The sequence below is a fragment of the Scyliorhinus torazame genome, chromosome 6 (genome assembly GCF_047496885.1).
Source record: "Scyliorhinus torazame isolate Kashiwa2021f chromosome 6, sScyTor2.1, whole genome shotgun sequence".
In the NCBI taxonomy this organism is placed as follows: domain Eukaryota; kingdom Metazoa; phylum Chordata; class Chondrichthyes; order Carcharhiniformes; family Scyliorhinidae; genus Scyliorhinus; species Scyliorhinus torazame.
The window spans coordinates 237934813-237951157 of record NC_092712.1 but is presented as its reverse complement, the minus strand read 5'-3'; the positions used below and the strand labels follow the sequence as shown (position 1 = coordinate 237951157).

Here is a 16345-nt window from a genome sequence, read left to right as displayed (position 1 = left end):
CTTCCCCGCCTCTGACTTGACTACACAGAGTTGGGAAGGGGCAGGCAATCCAAACAGGCCTTCCTTTCCGATTCTACAAACCACCTACTCCCGGCCGGTTTCCACAGGCTAGATTAAATTTCACCCATATAATGTAACATATAAAAAAGCCCTAAAGATACTGCTTGTTTGATTTGTGTATTACAGCTCAAATATTTGCTGAATGCTGGTCAGTCCATTGGTTTGTCAGAAGCATCATGTTCTTGAAAATAACTACTTAAAAGTGCTACGAAACAGCCAAACCACAAAGGGAGCTTGATGTAACTATTCTAAAAGAAATAACCCTGAGACAGGAACTGGAACAAAAACATTGAAGCTTCTTGGAAGAGGTTAAGGGATGGCATCTGAGATCATTGGGTTAATCAAACGGAAACACCAAGATTGGTTCAAAAAGTATGACCAGGATAAAGCTAAGCTTTAAGGGGATTTGGGAGGGGGGAATGATGTGCCAATTTGCTGGATTGGCCATGATCAATGAGCGGGATAGGGCGAGGGAATGGTCATAGGTAGAATACTCTTTCGGAGGGCCAGTGCACACTCAATGGTTTGAACGGCTGCCTTCTGCACTGTAGGGATCCTATGGATACTAGATTATGTACACAATATTCACAGACAAAAGAATCACCTGCAAGAAGAGGCAGATACCATCAAGCAAAATATCATCACACACTGCAAGTCAATCGAAGAGATGAAGAACTGATTTTAGGAGAACAAGACTGCAGGAGCTTCACAAAGCAGGAGAAGCACAAGCTGAAGGCTCTCCATGAAGATCTCCAAACTATGGCCCCAAAACCAATAACATAACACCTACCTGTCTCTCATCAGATGGAAATCAGTGCCTAACAAACAGGCATGAATTCTCGCCCATTGGGTGCAGCACTTTAATAATCTACTGAAGCAAGAATCCATAGATTGCAATGACACCATAGAATCACTTCAACAGCACAGTTTGGACAACCTTGCCATTGTTCTATGTTAAATATATTGCTTCTCCCTATCCTTTCTGCCAAAATTCATCATCTAACCTATCCAATTTTTATTTATTGACGGGATGTGAGCATTGCTGGCTAGGCCAATATTGATTACTTATCCCCAACCCTTGAGAAGGTGGTGGTGAGTCGCTTTCTTGAATCATTGCAGTCCATGCGGTTTAAGTACTCCCAGCGGTGTTAGGGAGGTTGTTGAAGAATTTTGACCCAGCGACAGTGAAGGAACAGTGATATTGTTCCAAGTCAAGATGGTGTGAGGCTTGGATTGGATTTGTTTATTGTCACGTGTACTGAAGTACAGTGAAAAGTATTTTTCTGCGAGAAGCTCAAAGAGATCATTAAGTACATGAAAATAAAAGAAAAGAAAAAGAAAATACATAATAGGGCAACGCAAGGTACACAATGTAAATACATAGACACCGGCATCGGGTGAAACATACAGGAGTGTAGTATTGATCAGGTCAGTCCATAAGAGGGTCATTTAGGAGTTTGGTAACAGTGGGGAAGAAGCTGTTTTTGACTCTTGGATGGGAACTTGCAGATGGTAGTGCTCCCATGCTTTCGCTGCCCTTGTCCTTCCAGGTGGTAGAGGTCATGGGTTTGGAAGGTGCTGTCAAAGGAGCTTTGGTGAGTTGTTGCAGTGCATTTTGTAGATTGTACACACTGCTGCCACTGTGCATTGATGACAGAGGGAGTGAATGTTGAAAGTGGCAGATGGGGTGCAAACCAAGTGGGCTGCTTTGTCCTGAATTCTATCGAGCTTGAGTGTTGTTGGAGCTGTTGTGGACATAAAAAGACACAAGAGATCTACAAAGGACACACCAAACCTCTGGTTTAACTTCAAGAAGCTGACTTTGTGAAAATTCAGAATCCAGAAGGTAGCTGGCAAAATGTTGCAACGATTCTGAAACAGGTAGCACCTAGGTCCTACTTAGTACAAACAGAACAGGGATTGCTGTTCAGGAGAAACAGACGAGTATTGCTGAGTGTGAAGCACAAGGTGCAAACTCAACGTGCAAATGCTGTACCAACTGATGACATATTTAAAGGATATTGCCTTTCCAGATCCATACTGAGCGCAGACACAGCTAGACGATGTCACAAAGCAATCCAACACATTGAACATTCCACTGAGGTGGTGGAGAAAACGACCTCCAGAGAGACTGAATTTGTGATTGTATAATGAACCTGTACTCATTTAAGTGATGTAATAGCCATTACAAATTACTGTCTTGTATGATAATAAGTTGGTGATAGTTACTAGCTATTAGACAGAATTACACCTGTAATGTCAGGGTTAAAGAAAATATTACAACCAATGTTATAATAATTTTCTTTTACTAAGGGGGGATATGGTATTATCATAACTATCAGCATTACAAGGGTTAATGTAGTGTCAAGAGTAGCCATTAGAGGGAGCTACAGATACAACTATACAAGGCAGTGATGCTAGACCTTAGGGGAGGAGTGTATGCAGGAGACAGCTAGTGAAGGGCGTAAGAGCAGATAGTGTGAGCAAGGTTAGATTATAGTTTATACCAGTAGAGATTAGCAGTAGATGTTATTGATCAGTTACATACATAGAAGATAGGAGCAGGATGAGGCCTTTTGGCCCTTTGAGCCTGTCCCACCATTTATCACGATCATGGCTGATCATCCAACTCAACAGCCTAATCCTGCTTTCTCCCTATAACCTTTGATCCCATTCGCCCAATGCTATATCTAGCCGCCTCTTGAATATATTCAATATTTCAGCATCAACTGCAATAGAGTTTTGTATCCTGAAGGACTAAGTGTCGAATCCCAGTTTAGTAATTTAAATAAAATCATAGCTTTGTTTAAGTAAATGCTATATGTGGTCTTTGTGAACACTATGCCAACCATCCTGAAATGAGCTACACAAAGAACACCACAACCCAAAAAGATGTGCACTGTAGGGGGATTGGCCATACTAAATTGCCCCTTAATTGGAAGAAAAGGAATTGGGAACTCCAAATTTATAATAAATAAATGAATGGATCTTTGTCTGATTGTAGGGTGCGACGTATGGAATCTGTGCTGTGGCCTCAACCTTTTACAGTTTATACCAATGACTTGGATGAGGGGAGCAAAGGCATTTGCAGCTAAATTTGCAGATGACACAAAGATAGGCTGGAACGTATGTTGTAAAGAGGACATAAGGAGTTGCAGACAGATATAGATAGATGGGCAAACATTTGGCAGATAGAGCATAATGTGGGGAAATGTAAATTTGTTCACTTTGGCAGGAAGAATAGAAAGGCAGAGTATCTCTTAAACTGAGAACAAGTGCAGAATTCCGAGATGCAAAAGGGATCTAGGCGTTCTTGAGCATAAATTACAAAATGTTAGTATGCAGGTACAGCAAATGTTAAGGCGGCTAATGGAATGCTATCCTTTATTAAGAGAGGAATTGATTATAAAAGCAAGGATGCTATGCTTCAGTTACACAGGGCTTTCGTGAGACCATATCTAGAATACTGTGTACAGTTTTAGAAAATACAACATAGAACAGTACAGCACAGAACAGGCCCTTCGGCCCTCGATGTTGTGCCGAGCCTTGTCGGAAACCAAGATCAAGCTATCCCACTCCCTATCATTCTGGTGTGCTCCATGTGCCTATCCAATAACCGCTTGAAAGTTCCTAAAGTGTCCGACTCCACTATCACAGCAGGCAGTCCATTCCACACCCCAACCACTCTCGGAGTAAAGAACCTACCTCGGACATCCCACCTATATCTCCCACCCTGAACCTTATAGTAATGCCCCCTTGTAACAGCTACATCCACCCGAGGAAATAGTCTCTGAACGTCCACTCTATCTATCCCCCTCATCATCTTATAAACCGCTATCAAGTCGCCACTCATCCTCCTCCGCTCCAAAGAGAAAAGCCCAAGCTCCCTCAACCTTTCCTCATAAGACCTACCCTCCAAAACAGGCAGCATCCTGGTAAATCTCCTTTGCACCCTTTCCAATGCTTCCACATCCTTCCTATAATGAGGTGACCAGAACTGCACACAATACTCCAAATGTAGTAACACCAGGGTCATGTACAGTTGCAGCATAACCACACGGCTCTAAAACTCAAGCCCTCTGTTAATAAACGCTAAGACACTATAGGCCTTCTTCACGGCTCTATCCACTTGAGTGGCAACCTTCAGAGATCTGTGGATATGAACCCCAAGATCTCTCTGTTCTTCCACATCCCTCAGAACCCTGCTGTTGACCCTGTAATCCGCAATCACATTTTTCCTGCCAAAATGAATCACCTTGCACTTATCAGGGTTAAATTCCATCTGCCATTTTTCGGCCCAGCTCTGCATCCCATCAATGTCTCTTTGCAGCCTACAACAGCCCTCCACCTCATCCACTACTCCACCAAATTTACTGACCTACCCTTCAGCCCCCTCCTCCAAGTCATTGATAAAAATCACAAATAGCAGAGGACCCAGCACTGATCCCTGTGGTGCACCGCTGGTAACTGGTCTCCAGTCTGAAAATTTCCCATCCACCACCACCCTTTGTCTTCTATGTGATAGCCAGTTACTTATCCAATTGGCCAAATTTCCCTCTATTCCACACCTCCTTACTTTCTTCATGAACCGATCATGAGGAACCTTATCAAACGCCTTACTTAAATCCATGTATACGACATCAACTGCTCTAACTTCATCCATCAACTTAGTTACCTCCTCAAAGAATTCAATCAAATTTGTGAGGCAAGACTTACCCTTCACGAATCCGTGTTGACAATCCCGGATTAAGCTGCATCTTTACAAATGGTCATTAATCCTATCCTTCAGGACCTTTTCCATTAACTTACCGACCACCAAAGTAAGACTAACCGGCCTATGATTACCAGGGTCATTCCTATTCCCTTTCTTGAACAGAGGAAAAACATTCGCCACTCTCCTGTCCTCTGGCACTATCCCCGTGGACAGTGAGGACCCAAAGATCAAAGCCAAAGGCTCTGCAATCTCATCCCTTGCCTCCCAAAGAATCCTAGGATATATCCCATCTGGCCCAGGGGACTTGTCGACCCTAAGGTTTTTCAAAATTGCTAATTCATCCTTCCTCAGAACATCTACCTCCTCCAGCCTACCTGCCTGTATCACACTCTCATCCTCAAACACATGGCCCAATCCTTGGTGAACACTGAAGAAAAGTATTCATTCAACGTCTCTCCTATCTCTTCTGACTCCATGCACAAGTTCCCACTACTGTCATTGACCGGCCATAACCTCACCCTGGTCATTCTTTTATTTCTCACATAAGAGTAAAAAGCCTTGGGGTTTTCCTTGATCCGACCCGATGCCCCCTCCTAGCTCTCCTAAGCCATTTTTTTAGCTCATTCCTTGCTACTTTGTAACCCTCAAGCGACCCAACTGAACCTTGTTTTGTCATCCTTACATACACTTCCTTTTTCCTCTTGACAAGACATTCAACCTCTTTTGTGAACCATGGTTCCCTCACACAGCCATTTCCTCCCTGCCTGACAGGGACATACCTATCAAGGACACGCAATATCTATTCCTTGAACAAACTCCAATCTTCATTTGTGCCTTTCCCTGACAGTTTCTGTTCCCATCTTATGCTCCCTAAGTCTTGCCTAATCGCATCATAATTACCCCTCCCCCAATTATAAATCTTGCCCTGTCGTATGGCGATAGTGAAATACACCAAATTGTGGTCACTATCTCCAAAGTGCTTTCCCACAAACAAATCTAACATTTGGCCCGGTTCATTACCTAGTACCAAATCCAATGTGGCCCCGCCTCTTGTTGGCCTATCCACAGATTGTGTCAGGAAACCCTCCTGCACACACTGTTCAAAAACTGCCCCGTATAGAATATTTGGAAAGTTAAAGTCACCCATGACAACTACCCTGAGACCTCCACGCCTATTCATATTCTGTTTTGCAATTTCTTCCTCCACATCTCTATTACTATTTGGGGGTCTATAGAAAACTCCTAACAACGTGACCGCTCCTTTCCTATTTTTAACTTCAGCCCATATTACCTCAGTAGGCAGATCCCCCTCGAACTGTCTTTCTGCAGCCGTTAAACTATCCTTGATTAACAATGCTACTCCTCCACCTCTTTTACCACCTTCCCTACTCTTACTGAAACATCTATACCCCGGAACTTCCAACAACCATTCCTGTCCCTGTTCTAACCATGTCTCCATAATGCCCACAACATCGTAGTCCCAGGTACCAATCCACGCTCCAAGTTCACCTACCTTATTCCGGATGCTCCTTGCATTGAAGTAGACACACTTCAACCCACCTTCCTGTCTGCCGGTACACTCCTGCAACCTTGATACCCTCCTCAGTACCTCACTACTCTCAACACTGGCTTCTGGACTACAGCTCGTTTTCCCACCCCCCTGACAAATTAGTTTAAACCTTCCCCCGCCCGCCCCCCGAAGAGCCGTAGCAAATTTCCCTTCCAGGATATTGGTGCTCCTCTGGTTCAGGTGCAAACTGTCCTGTCTGTACAGGTCCCACCTTCCCCAGAATGTGCTCCAATTATCCACGTGATTGAAACCCTCCCTCCTACACCATCCCTGCAGTCACGTGTTTATCTGCACTCTCTCCCTGTTCCTCAACTCGCTAGCACGTGGCACCGGCACCAAACCAGAGATGACAACATGGTTTGTCCTGTCTCTCAGCTTCCACCCTAGCTCCCTAAATTCCTGTTTTAAATCCCTGTCCCTTCTCTTACCTATGTCGTCGGTACCGATGTGTACGACTTGTGACTGTTCCCCATCCCCCTTAAGGATTCTGAAAACACGGTCCGAGACATCACGGACCCTGGCACCCGGGAGGCAACATACCATCCGTGAGTGTCTTTCGTTGCCACAGAACCGTCTATCTGTCCCTCTAACTATCGAGTCCCCAATAACTATTGCTCTCCTGCTCTCCCTCCTTCCCTTCTGTGCCACAGGGACTGACTCGGTGCTGGAGATTCGTTCACTGTGGCTTATCCCTGGTAGGTCGTTCCCTTCAACAGTATCCAAAGCGGTATACTTGTTACTGAGGGGAACGACCACAGGGGATCCCTATACTGACTGCTTCCTCCCAGCCCCTCTCACCGTCACCCATCTATCTTGATTCTTCGGAGTAACTATATCCATGAAGCTACTACCTCTGACCAGCTCTGCCTCCCGAATGATCCGAAGTTCATCCAGCTCCAGCTCCCTAACTCAGTTTCTGGGGAGCTGGAGATGGGTGCACTTCCCACAGGTGAAATCAGCCGGGACGGCGTCCCTCACCTCAAACATTCTGCAGGAGGAACATTGCACTGCCTTTCCCTGCCATCCCCCCTAGATAACTTGCGGATAAAAACAAGAATAAAAACACGGATAAAAAGAAAGAAAGCTTGATATTCACTCAACCCCTTAGATTAGAGGAGGTGGAAGGGTGGGGGATACTACAAGTGTAGTGTCTCGGGTTTCGGAACCGCCCAACTTAAATACAGGTAAAAATAAAACACTTAACCAGCAACCACTGCGCCCCGCACGATAACAGCAATCAGCTGTTATGGGCCCGCACAATCAATTTAAATCTTTACTACTTACCCAGCAGTCACTCTGTCCTCACTCCGACCGGATTCAGCTGGAAACCCCCAACAGTAAGTTTTGTAAAAATTTACTCCCCTTCTCAGCAAGCACTCACTCAGCAACCACTGCACCCCTCACGATAACAGCAGTCTGGTCTCCTTATTTAAGGAAGGACGTAAATGCATTTGAGGCAGTTCAAAGAAGGTTTAATTGACTGATACCTGGAATGAACGGGTTGTCTTATGAGAAAAGATTGGATAGACAGGTCTTATTTCATCTAAAGTTTAGAACTAAGGGGCACTGTTTGAAAATTAAGGGTCACCCTTATAGGACAAAGATGAGGTTTTTTTAAATCCTCTCTGAGGGCTGTGCGACTTTGGAACTCTGCCTTAGGTGGTGGTGAGGCAGGGTCATTGAATACTTTTATTTTGTTGGGCAATTGTCCTTGCGAGACTCCATTCATCACATCCAGTCAATCAAAGGTTAACCAGGCTGGATGGGAATGTGGAAAACCAACAGAGATCAGCCATGATCTTATTGAAAATGAAAATCACTTGTCACAAGTAGGCTTCAAATGAAGTTACTGCGAAAAGCCCCTAGTCGCCACATTCCGGCACCTGTTCGGGGAGGCTGGTACGGGAATTGAACCGTGCTGCTGGCCTGCCTTGGTCTGCTTTCAAAGCCAGAATTTAGCCCTGTGCTAAACCAGCCCCTGATTCAATGGCAGAGCAGGCTCAATGGGCCGAATGGCCTACTTCTGCTCTTATTTCATATGCTTATATATCGGGTGGAATCTGAAGGTGATGTGAAAGAAGTTACTTAATGCCATGGTTTATTCAAATATTAGAGCACCAAACACAAGCACTGCTATGGTAACATTAGATTTGAACTTGCCTTACACAATATTTAAAATTCAGCCAACTGATTTGTAACTATGCACCAGTGTGATACCAAACCAATTCTCTATTCTTCTCCATCCTGATAAGTTCAAGATATTTGCAGGAAATTGATTAATACTGATCCTGTTAAATCTTCTTTCATAATAACATGTCCAGCGCAGACTCCACAGTTGTTACTCTGGCTTTAATATTGACATGAATCTTCTGGGCAGCGTGTGCAAAGATTCTCCTAACCCAAGATTGTTGCACCTTTCTAATGGGATCTTCTAATTCTGGCTATCAAAGAAATGTGCAGAACAGCGTCACCTGGGGAACCCATAGATGATTAGATGAATAGGTAGGTGGGCAATCGGGCAGACAGGGGAGGTTGGGGATTTGGTACGTGGATGACATGAAAAGGTGGTTTTGTGGACAAAGTGGTACCGCAGTTCAGTTCTAAATCTCCAACTCAAACTCGGGGCCAGTCGTTTCAACAGGTGCCCAAGGAGCAGGAAACTGCCCAATGTAATTTTGAACTTCCTGGGCATTTCCAAAGTAGGTCCACGAGTCAGAGGACTTGCAACGGGTCCTGACGCGCATCTTCAGTTATACATCCGGTCTCCAGCGATTTGGAGACCAGATGATTTGGACTATAATGTGGTTAATAGTTTCACATTCCAAATAGATTGCTCCACACCCACCATGGCAGTATAGGAACAGCATCTGCTGAGGCAGCAGTTTGAGTAGGCAAACACCGTAGTGGATGGAAAGATTGATTGATTTGCTTTCCTCATTCATCTCTCCCATCACACTCTTGCTGCTCAGACTCCACCAATGTTGGTCTGTTGGAAATCTCTCTGACCCATGCTAGGAGTCAAGTAGGTCAGCTCCCGAATGAATTCAGCTTCCACATAAACTTAAATAATCCAAGCAGCATGTAGCTCTTTGAATGTAACTGATTTAAGCTCATGTTTTTAATCTGTCTCACAATTAAGTAAATCATAAATTTTTAGAGGCCTGTGGGAAGAGGGGAGATTAAAATTGTGCCCCTGTCGATCTAGGGCAGCACGGTCGCATAGTGCTTATCACAAATGCTTCACAGCTTCAGGGTCCCAGGTTCGATTCCGGCTTGGGTCACTGGCTGTGCGGAGTTTGCACATCCTCACCGTATGTGCGTGAGTTTCCTCCGGGTGCTCCGGTTTCCGCCCACAGCCCAAAGATGTGCAGGTTAGGTGTATTGGCCATGACAAATTGCCCTTAGTGTCAAAAATTGTCCTTAGTGTTGGGTGGGGTTATTGGGTTATGGGGATAGGGTGGAGGTGTTGACCTTGGGTAGGGTGCTCTTTCTAAGAGCTGGTGCAGACTCGATGGGCCAAATGGCCTCCTTCTGCACTGTAAATTCTATGATAAATAAGCAGAGAAATAGGTCAGGTCTGTGGAGGACAGGAGCAACTTGCTACTCCGTCAATTTTTCCTCCTGTTTTAAAACATTAAACATAACTAAAATGAGCATGGTGATTGTATAAATCTTCAACAATTCAAAAAAGAAAAACATAAATAGATTTCACTGATTTCCAGGGCACAGAATATTATCTCGGTGACTGTATAAATACAAAAATACACTGTACGTATTTTGATGTTTTTATAAAATGTACTAATCTATAAGATTGTCTTTATAAATATTACAAAAATAGACTGTTAAAACAAAATTCTCTGACGATTTTATTATTATATCATTTGGAAGATCAATCATCAGACAGTGGTCTTTTAGAGGAACTCTACTTACCAAGAATCATAGAATTTACAGTGCAGGAGGCTATTCGGGCAATTGGGTCTGCACTAGCCCTTGGAAAGAGCGCCCCACACCTCAACCCTATCCCCGTAACCCAGTAATCCCACCTAACCTTTTTGGACACTAAGGGCAATTTAGCATGGACGATCCACCTAACCTGCACATCTTCGGACTGTGGGAGTAAACCGGAGCACCCGGAGGAAACCCACGCAGACACATGGAGAACGTGCAGACTCCGCACAGTGACCCAAGTCGGGAATCAAACCTGGGACCCTGGAGCTGTGAAGCACAGTGCTAACCACTGTGCTACCATGCCCTCCCCACGTTTACACGCAGGGTGCTAACTTTAAAGGGAATATGGGAGGACGCAGGTGACCTCAATTTCATACTGTGCTACAGCTTTAAAAAATCCCCAAATCAAAAACCAGCAGCCTACTCGGTGTCCAAATGCTTGGATATTTTCATTCTCGGAGGTGACAATGTTACGTGTGCCTGGGCCAGTTTGACTTCCAATAGTTTTTATTAATTCAAAATTCACCTGATAATACCAGTAAAGTATCATTAATTTAGAGTAAAATCTGGTATGTTTCCAAAAATATTATTAAAATCTTAACGAGGACAAAATAGAAATGGATTTTGCTCTCGCTAATTTTTCTCCCTCATTTCCTGAAGGTTCCTTTGTGAGAAGTGAGGGCTTGGGTGATTTCCCTAATCCTGATGTGCGAAGTCCAACAATAGGAACATTGCCAGCAATCCAATTCATATCAAATAACTCAGCCCTTAGTCGAGAATCAAACATAACACATAGACTGGTTTTAATTGCCAGTTTGGGGATTGGGGAGAGGAGGAGAGAAGGGCGTGTAATGTCAAACATGCCATCTTTCAGATGAGACGATACACAGTTAGACATCTGACCTCTCAGGTGGACAGAACAGAGCCCATTGCACTCAGATGAAGGTGAAGAATTATCACTTGCATAGTGGCCAATCTTTATCCCTCTATCAACATCACAAAAATAACTTATCTGATCATTAACACTTTGTCGCATGTGGGAGCTGCTGTATTGGATTGGATTGGATTGGATTGGATTTGTTTATTGTCACGTGTACCAAGGTACAGTGAAAAGTATTTTTCTGCGAGCAGCTCAACAGATCATTAAGTACATGAGAAAAAAAGGGAATAAAAGAAAATACATAATAGGGCAACACAACATATACAATGTAACTACAAAAGCACTGGCATCGGATGAAGCATACAGGGTGTAGTGTTAATGAAATCAGTCCATAAGAGGGTCATTTAGGAGTCTGGTGACAGTGGGGAAGAAGCTGTTTTTGAGTCTGTTCATGCGTATTCTCAGACTTCTGTATCTCCTGCCCGATGGAAGAAGTTGGAAGAGTGAGTAAGCCGGGTGGGAGGGATCTTTGATTATACTGCCCGCTTTCCCCAGGCAGCGGGAGGAGTAGATGGAGTCAATGGATGGGAGGCAGGTTCGTGTGATGGACTGGGCGGTGTTCACGACTCTCTGAAGTTTCTTGCGGTCCTGGGCCGAGCAGTTACCATACCAGGCTGTGATGCAGCCTGATAGGATGCTTTCTATGGTGCATCTGTAAAAGTTGGCAAGAGTCAATGTGGACATGCCGAATTTCCTTAGTTTCCTGAGGAAGTATAGGCGCTGTTGTGCTTTCTTGGTGGTAGCGTCGACGTGGGTGGACCAGGACAGATTTTTGGAGATGTGCACCCCTAGGAATTTGAAACTGCTAACCATCCCCACCTTGGCCCCGTTGATGCTGACAGGGGTGTGTACAGTACTTTGCTTCCTGAAGTCAATTACCAGCTCTTTAGTTTTGCTGGCATTGAGGGAGAGATTGTTGTCGCTACACCACTCCACTAGGTTCTCTATCTCCCTCCTGTATTCGGACTCATCGTTATTCGAGATCCGGCCCACTATGGTCGTATCGTCAGCAAACTTGTAGATGGAGTTGGAACCAAGTTTTGCCACGCAGTCGTGTGTGTACAGGGAGTAGAGTAGGGGGCTAAGTACGCAGCCTTGCGGGGCGCCGGTGTTGAGGACTTTTGTGGAGGAGGTGTTGTTGTTCATTCTTACTGATTGTGGTCTGTTGGTCAGAAAATCGAGGATCCAGTTGCAGAGTGGGGAGCCAAGTCCTAGGTTTTGGAGCTTTGATATGAGCTTGGCTGGGATTATGGTGTTGAAGGCGGAGCTGTAGTCAATAAATAGGAGTCTAAGGTAGGAGTCCTTGTTTTCGAGATGTTCTAGGGATGAGTGTAGGGCCAGGGAAATGATGTCTGATGTGGACCGGTTGCAGCAGTATGCGAATTGCAGTGGATCAAGGCGTTCTGGGAGTATGGAGGTGATGCGCTTCATTATCAACCTCTCGAAGCACTTCATTACGACTGAAGTCAGGGCCACTGGTCGGTAGTCATTGAGGCACGTTGCCTGGTTCTTCTTTGGTACCGGTATGATGGTGGTCTTCTTGAAGCAGGTGGGGACCTCGGAGTGGAGTAGGGACAGGTTAAAGATGTCCGTGAATACCTCTGCCAGCTGGTCCGCGCAGGTTGAGTGCACGACCAGGGATCCCGTCTGGGCCCGTCGCCTTCCGAGGGTTCACTTTCAGGAAGGCCAATCTGACTTCGGAAGCTGTGATGGTGGGTATGGGTGAAGTATGGGCTGCTGGGGTACTCGCCAGCGGATTGTTGGTTACCTGCTCGAACTGAGCATAGAATGCATTGAGTTCATCGGGGAGTGGTGCGCTGCTGCCAGAGATACTGTTCGGCTTCGCTTTGTAGCCCGTTATGTTGTTTAGTCCTTGCCACAACCGCCGAGAGTCTGTCTGTGACTCTAGCTTGGTTTGATATTCTCTCTTGGCATTCCGGATGGCTTTGCGGAGGTCGTACCTGGATTTCTTGTATAGGTCAGGGTCGTCTGCCTTGAACGCCTCAGATCTGTCCTTCAGTAAGGAGTCAATATCGCGATTGAGCCATGGTTTCCGGTTGGGGAACGCACGTACTGCTCTCTTTGGCACGCAGTCGCCCACACATTTGCTGATGAAGTCTGTGACAGTGGTGGCATACTCATTTAAGTTGGTCGCTGAGTTCTTAAATATGGACCAGTCCACTGTCTCTAAGCAGTCACGTAAGAGCTCTTCTGTCTCCTCGGACCAGCACTGCACAACCTTCTTAGCTGGATTCTCCCGCTTGAGTTTCTGCTTGTATTTCCCTCATTACAACAGTGGCTACACTTCAGAAGTATTTTACTGGCTGTCAAGTTGACTTTGATAAACAGTCATCCAGACTTGAAATGTTAGCTCCCTTCTCTCTCCACAGATGCTGTTAGATCTGCTGAGATTGTCCAGTATTTTCTGTTTTTGTTTCAGATTCCAGCATCGTTGGTATTATTTTTATTTTAAGGACATTGGGAGTTGTCTGCGCTATGTAAATAATCTTTCCTTTTTCATAAGAGTTAACAACAATAAAATAGGCATTTAGCATAACCAGTTCATGTTGGTGGTTATGCTTGACGCAAGCATTTTTGCCTTATCACAAACCGTGTTCCCAAATTCTTTTTATCTTCCTTTAATTTATCCAATCATTCAATCTAATCTTGAATTGCTGACATAGTTTCTGCTTCAACCATTAACCCTGGGACCAAATTATCGGTGTAAAGAAGTTTATCTTGCTCCACATTTTAAATCTTACATTTAATCCTCTATCAGCCCTCATTCTAGACCCCACAATAATTGCAGTTTTTTTAACTACCCATTGTTCCACAAATATAAATGTTTCCACATTATTGTTCAGTAACCTTGTCTTCATGGCTCAACTGACATTGACTAAAGGCACTCTATTTCCAATAAGCAATTATATATGACCAAACCAGATCCAATAGATTTTACAGTAAAAATTCAAAGGGTTCATAGATCAATAAACATAGATGAATTAAAACCAATCAAGTGCCCTTCATATTCCTTAAAATAGAGATATGTAGGCATATGTATTAATTTATCCACAGGCTTCAATATCTGAAAAAGTGCTGAATTGAGTCATGAATTATTATGAATGGTTCCCATTTCCTGAAGCATCACAAAGTAAGATTTATGTGCTGTATGGGATCCATACCCTTGAGTTAAAGTGCTTTTTCTAATGCATAATTTTGCAAATGCAGCATCCATAATCACAAGCTAGTTCTTCTTGTCAGCAATTTGTTGAAGACAACTCTTCCTGTCTTAATCATATCTGACAGAAAGTGAACACACAAAGCACATAATATGGTCCTCATTTTGTATACAGTTAGGCAAATGACTAGTGTCTGTCTGCAAAGTTATTTTACTGACAACAACAAATTGCTACCACAGCTAATATGCTAGAGAGCACAGCACAACTACAGCAGACCATGTGCCATTTCCCGAACCTTAATTAATGGTAAACTTTAAGTTTGCGAATCAGTGTTCTCATTTGGAAATTAACAACCACCTGAAGTAAACAAACAAAGTTCCTTCAGCGAATGTGTAAAAAAAAAGTCCAATGCCTTTAATGAATCAATGAAAAAGTGTGAGTTTATAAATGAAGGTTTCAACAAAATGATTTGAGAAAAGGATCATTAATATAGCAAAAATATCCCGGGATATTTCAAAGAGGATAAGTTTACCACAAATGCATAAGTTCACCAATTCTCTGTGCGAACAAGAGCTAGCAAAGTATCTGTTGAGGCATTGTTCAATATGCACAGTAAAGTCCAAATTATTGCTATCTACTGGCAAGGAAGTAATAACAGTATACATTTTGGGGAGGAAGTAGTACTTTGAAATAAAAGAAAGTTTAATTAAGAATAGTTGTTCAGAGCTCCAGTCTTGTATGCCTGATTGAAACAGTCCACAAAATAATTGGAGAGATATTGCGAGAGAAGAAAACTGAAGCTTATAGCAACTCACAGATTAAAAAAGTTCTGAAAAAATTCTGCTTAGATACAAGCTGGATGAAAGGAATTCACACGGCAAAATTACCTTCCATAAATTAGGACTTGATTGTAGTTTACACTAAATTTTGACTATGGAAAATGCAGTAAACTGTAAATTCACTGTAATGCACTGTAAATTCGATGATTCTATAAATAGAATGCTTAGCCAACTTGGAGACCATCACTGATGAACCACAATTTTCCATTTGAACTGACACAATGTAGAGGCTTGCTTGGGGCAAGCAATTTTAATAGATTACAGGCACAGAGAAAGCTGCCCAGAAAACGTAGTCTGTGGCACAGAAGGTCCAGAGGTAGCAATTAGCCAATTATAAAGCAGTGGTAATGTGCACTAAAAATAGAGTAACAGATTTCAATAGCACAACAGAAACATAGAAAATCACAAGAAATAGAAGTAGGCCAATAGGGCCCCATTGAGCCTGTTCTGCCATGCAATAAGACTATTGGTTGATCTGATTGTGGCCTTAACTCCACTTTACTGCCTGATCCCAATACCCTTCGATCCCCTTGTAGGTCAGCTATCTAACTCAGTCTGAATATATTCAATGACCCAGTCTCCACCATTCTGTGGGAGAGAATTCCAAAGCCTAAGAGAAGAAATTCCTCTTAATCTTCATCTTAAATTGGAAAACCCTTATATTTAAATTGTGCCCCAAAGATCTAGATTTCATCTCAAGGGAAGCATCTGCTCAGCATGTACCCTGTCAAGCTGCCTCAGTATCTTAACGTTTCAATTAGATCACTTCTCATTAATCTAAACTTCAATGAGTATAGGCTTAACTTTTTCTCGTAAGACAATCCCCTTTATCCTAGGAATCAGTCCAGTGAACCTTCTCTGAATTAATACCAATCACCCTTCCTTGGAGACCAAAACTGCATGCAGTATTCTAGGTGTGTGAATTCATGAATGCCCTATACAATTGTACCAAGGCTTACTACTTTTATACTCCATCCCTCTCACAATAAAGGTAAACATTATATTTCTCTTTGAATTACTTGCTATACCTACATGCTAACTTTTTGTGATTCATTTACAAGAGCACCCAGATCTCTCTGTATACAGCATTCTGCA

General features: G+C 43.5%; 1 protein-coding gene across 8 annotated transcripts in view; it reads right to left on the bottom strand.

Annotated features, from left to right (window-relative positions):
• Nucleotides 1–16345, bottom strand: part of LOC140425346 (triple functional domain protein) — an 801905-nt gene that overhangs the window by 409126 nt on the left and 376434 nt on the right. The window lies entirely within an intron of this gene.